Source organism: Capricornis sumatraensis, chromosome 5, assembly GCF_032405125.1.
Source record: "Capricornis sumatraensis isolate serow.1 chromosome 5, serow.2, whole genome shotgun sequence".
NCBI classification, from domain to species: Eukaryota; Metazoa; Chordata; class Mammalia; order Artiodactyla; family Bovidae; genus Capricornis; species Capricornis sumatraensis.
The window spans coordinates 7,129,688-7,135,604 of NC_091073.1; positions in this window are offsets into that span (position 1 = coordinate 7,129,688).

The following is a 5,917-nucleotide window of genomic DNA, read 5'->3' on the forward strand; positions in this document are numbered from 1 at the left end:
GGGTTGCCATTGCCTTCTCCAACGCATGAAAGTGAAAAGTGAAAGTGAAGTCACTCAGTGGTGTCTGACCCTCAGCAACCCCATGAACTGCAGCTTTCCAGGCTCCTGCATCGATGGGATTTTCTAGGCAAGAGTACTGGAGTGGGGTGCCATTGCTTTCTCCATGTCTGTAAACTACTATTAGCTAAATTTATAACCAACAATAACATGTTGAATCTAGAAGATCATCTGGGCAATTTAGAAGGTGGATTTTCAGGAAGTCTGAAGCACAATTACAAGAGACTAAAAGTTCTTATGCAATCTACATTAAATGCAGCAAAAAATGCAATTGACATTTTTGGTGTTGTTCAGTTGCTCAGTACTGTCTGACTCTGTGACCCCATGGACTGCAGCATGTCAGGCTTCCCTGTCCTTCATCATCTTCCAGAGCTTGCTCAAACCCATGTCCATTGAGTTGGTGATGCCATCCAACCATCTCATCCTCTGTTGTCCCCTTTTCCTCCTGCCTTCAATCTTTCCCAGCATCAGGGCCTTTTCCAATGAGTCAACTCTTTGGATCAGATGTCAAAAGTATTAGAGTTTCAGTTTCAGCATCAGTCCTTGGGGAAACTCCAGGAGATGGTGAGGACAGGGAGACGTGGCATGCTGCAGTCCATGGGGTTGCAAAGAGTCAGACATGGCTGAACAACATATCCCTAACTGAGATAGACAGAGAGATAGACATAGAGAGACAGATGGATAATAGATAGATATATGATAGATGGATGTGCTTGTGCTTAGTTGCTCAGTGATGTCCAACTCTTTGCAACCCTATGAACTATATTTTGCCAGACTCCTCTGTCTATGGGGATTCTCCAGGCAACAATACTGAAGTGGGTTACCATGCTCTCCTCCAGGGGATCTTACCAACCCGGGGATTGAACTCAGATGTCCTGCATTTAGGGCAGATTCTTTACTAGCTGAGCCACCAGATACATATAATAAGTAGATAGATAGAAAGATGATAGAGTTAGAAATGTTTAGATATATATTCCAATTGCTTTCCCCATTGCATTGCATCTCCCCTACTTTGGTCTAACCCATCCTTGCCTGGCCTCTTATAGCAGCTTTTCTCAACCTGCTGCCCCTGTTTCTCTTTCTCAACCCTTGATTTTGTTCTTGGCCTACAACCAGTGAGTCATTATCATGGACGTCAGATCATAACAACCATCTTGCAACCCTCTCCAATGGTTTTCATTTCACTCAGTTTAAGTCTCAAAACTCTTAGACTGATGTGCAAGTAGGATGAATGTAAATCCCAGTTTGCTTAGAGTAACCATATTCACGCTTGGTTTCTGGTCAAAATCATTAGTCCTTTTATTCTTAAAAGTGATCCTTCCTATTGCTACGTTTTGTGACCAGTGTCCATGGGCCCTTTGCAATCTGCCTCTGATCCAGCTTTCTCTCCACCTCTCCCTCCAGGGATGCTCCCATCTGCTATTCTTTAATTATACGTGGGAAGGTCTGTCCTGGTTGCCCTTCCAGTCACTCTTCCATGAGTCTGGGACACTCATCATTCAGCTCTCTAGGTGTCCTCTCACTGCACTGTCACTCTTTTACTTCCAAATGTCATTCTCAAGGACCCTTACTAGCCATCCTAATCCCACTTTGCCATTTTTAATAAATTTTCTCTAGTGAACTTCTTGGCACTCATCAATATGTGTATCTACCTCTATTGGAATGTAGAGTCCATGTCAAAAAGGAATTAATTGATATGTTTTTCCTATTTTTCTAATGTCTTGCTCATGGCAAATTCTAAACAATCACTTCATGAATGAATGAATGAATAGATATGCAGACTAATCTTTTTTCATTTCTAAAAAAATATTTTTTATTAAAATATAGTTGATTACAGTGTTGTGTTACTTTCAGGAATACAGCAAAGTGATTCAATTATACATATAATACATATATCTATTCTTTTTCAGATTATTTTCCCAGTTGGAGATCTTTGTAAATACAGTAGTGTATACATGTCAGTCCCAAATCTTTTCCCACCCTTCCCTCTGGTAACCAATAATTTGTTCTCTAAGTCTGTGACTCTGTTTCTGAGGTGGGAGGGGGGTTCAGGTTAGGGAACATGTGTACACCTGTGGCGGATTCATGTTGATGTATGGCAAAACAGATACAATATTGTAATTAGCCTCCAATTAAAAATGTAAATTTATATTTAAAAAAATAAAAAGCAATCTCTTATACTTAAGCTGCCTTGATAGTCTAGTGTAGTATTTACAAGGTATATACAAAGCTCTTTGCTTTGTGATCAGACTATCACTTTTCACACTTACCTTTATTTATCCTATGTGCAGATTATAAGAAACCAATAGCTACATGAGATGTTCACAGTAAAACACTATGTTACAAAGGAAATGTTCTTTAAACTCACTTTATTTTAAACAGTTATTCTGGTTTTCTCTATTGTGCTTCATTATAATCTTATTGCTAATAGGTAAGCAATATTTTAATTTACTTACCATCAATTAAAGTCGATGGGGGCTTAATTCCCCAAATATTTATTCACTGTCTACCATATGCTTGGTACTGGAGATATATTAGTGAACAAAGCAGATGAGCCATACTCTCTTTGACAGTTTTCAGTATGGCAAAACAGCACATTAGGTAATTTGTATAGATACTTAAAAAAGAGTATGTGTTTTCATAAACAAAAATTTGATAATGGGACTTCCCTGATAGCTCAGTTGGTAAGGAATCCACCTGCAGTGCAGAAGACGTGGGTTTGATTCCTGGGTTGGGAAGATCTGCTGGAAAACGGATAGGCTACCCACTTAAGTATTCTGGCCTGGAGAATTCCATGGACTGTATAGTCCATGGGGTCGCAACAAGTCAGACACGACTGAGTGACTTTAACTTCAATGTAGGGTTTGAATGAAAAAGAAGAAGAAAAAACAAAATGCAAAAATTCTGGCTGGAAACCCTACAAAGATAAAGCTGTAATAAATCTCATGGGAAGACTATGGAAGGAGCAGAATGGGTGGTGTTCAGGTTTGAATATGTGCCTTCACATTGTTTATTTTGAAAATTATTTATTTATTTTTTGACCAACTCCCACAGCTTGTGGATATCTCAGTTCTCCACCTGGGGCTCCAGATTGGATCCCTTGCAGAAATGTGGAGTTTTAACCACTGGGCAGCCAATGAAGTTCCTCTTTTATATTTTAAATGTATAATTCTATTCCATTTTGTTTTTGAATCTTAAATGCATATCTGAAATAAATTCTAGAATTCACAGCCACTGGTTCTATGATATTTGCCTTTCACATAATTTATCTAGTATTTTGACAGTTCAGTTCCCAATATTCTGGAAATTTTATTTCTAACTTTCATGTCTATTAATGTTGCTTTTAATTTTTTTTTTTTTTACGTCCTAGTTTCCTATGTAGCTTTATGTCTAACTTCTACTAAATTGTCTTCTATTTCACTAATTATCTCAAACTATTTTTAGTCTGTTAGTAATGATTACACTGAGTTCACAAATGTATGATATAAACCATATTCCAGGTAGGCATTGCACACACAAATAAACACACACATCCATTTCTAGAAATTTTGTTGTCCATTTTTTCCAAATCTGCCCATTTTTGTTATGATATTTTTCTAAGATTCAATTTAATTCATTTAACGTATTTAAATTTTTATAATATTACTTTATGCAGTTGACACTTGAACAACACATGTTTGAATTGCATGGGTCCACTAACATATAGATTTTTTTTTTTTTTTTCAGTAAATACAAAGAGTACTACACTATCTGTGGTTTGTGGAATCTGCCAATATGGAACCATGGGCTCATAGTGCTGACAATGGACTTTAGCATCCAGGGCAGATCCTGGAACCAATTCCCCACTTAATCCAAGAGACAACTATGTTCATATTTTATCTAATAATTTGTCTATATGATTTCCGATAATATTAGTGTGTATTTTGAAGGATGAGATAAATTATTGAATTTTGGAGATAATTGAGATTTGTATACAGTTTTGAGGAATAATCCAAAGAGGTTCCATGAAGATGCTAGTGATAGCATCTTTCAAAACTACAAGTACCATATCACAGCCTAGATATCAGAATTGACACAGTTCCAGTCCAAGCTCTTTTCCTCACCACAGGGATTCCTCATGTGCTATCTTATAGCCACATCCATCTCTCTTTCTTCTTCATTTCTCTCTCTAGCTTTGAACATGCTAATCACTAGCCTGTTCTCAATTTATATAATTTTGTGATTTTTAACAGCATATATTGAGTAAATGGAACCATATAGTATGTAACCTTTGACTTTTTCACTAAACATGATTGTGTGGAGATTCCAAGTTTTTACATGTGTCAATAGTCCAGTCTCCTTTATTGTTGAATAGTGTTCTATGATACGGATTACCAGAGTATAAACTTTCATTCATTGAATTATATCTTATTGTTTTCAATTTTTGACTGTTGCAAATAAAGCTTTTTCGAGCATTAACACACAAGTTTTTGAATGAGCATAAGTTTTTAATCCTCTGAGATAAATATCCAGCAGAGGAACTACTAGATTTATGGCTGTTCTATGGTTTTTCTTAAAGAAGCAATCTACATGGTTTTCATGGTGTGATCAGTAATGTATAATCTATTCGTTTCCTCTGTGTCCTCATAAGAATTTTGTGTTGTCTCTATTTTGTTATTATTACTACTTCAGTCATTCCAATGTCTCAATATGGTTTAATTTGCATATCCCTTATGGATAATATAGCTGGATATCTTTTCATATGTTTATTGATAACTGTGTAAATTTTTCAGTGAATTATCTGTTCACATGCACAGAGGCCATGTATTAGTTGATTACTTTTATTTTTGTTTTTCTGTTGAGTTTCTAGTTATATATCTGAAAATATAATTTCCAGATTAAGAAATTAATCTGGGGGACTTGCCTGGTGGTACAATTGTTAAGATTTTGCCTTACAGTGCAGGGTTGTGGGTTTGATCCCTTGTCAAAAAGTTAAGATCTCACATGCCTCATAGCTAAAAAAATGAATAAAGCAGAAACAGTGTTGTAGCAAATTCAATAAATACTGAAAAAAATATGATCCACATCCAAAGAATCTTAAAATAAACTAATTAATTTAGAAGTTATTCTGGAAGCTGAGCTTTATCTTTGGATATTTTGGGATTATAATACTAAGAGAATGAGACAAACTATAGATAAGGAGAAAATACTAGTATATAATGTCATTCATATTACATATACTAGGATATATTTTATTAGACAGAATATCAGTATATATTATATATTATAATGGATATGTATTAGTTATATATCTTACTCCTTTGTTATAATGTGGTCGAAAATATTTTATCAGTCTATAGATTATTCTCATTCTCTGAATATGGTGATTCACAGAACAAAACTGTTTAATAATTATAAGCCCTGGTTTATTAATTTTCCTTTAAATAGATGATACTTTTGTTATCAATTCTAACATTTCTCTGGCTAATCTTACGTTTCAACTTTTTCTTCTCATTTTTAAGTTTTACAGTTTTTATTTTACATTTAGGCTCATGATTTAATCTGAGTTAGCTTTTATATGACATGTTTTAATCAAGGATTTTGTTTGTTTTTCTCACGGTTATTATTGTCTGCTGCTATTGTTGTTCAGTCCCTAAATTGTCTCTGATTCTTTGCAACCCCATGCATTGCAGAATGCAGTGCTTCTCTGTCCTCCAGAATCTCTAAGAGTTACCTCAAATACATGTCCATCGAGTTGGTGATGCCATCTAACCATTTTATCTTCTGCTGCCCAACTTCTTTTTTTCCATCAATCTTTCTCAGCATCAGGGTCTCTTCCAATGTGTTGGCTCTTCCCATCAGGTAGCCAAAGTATTGGAGC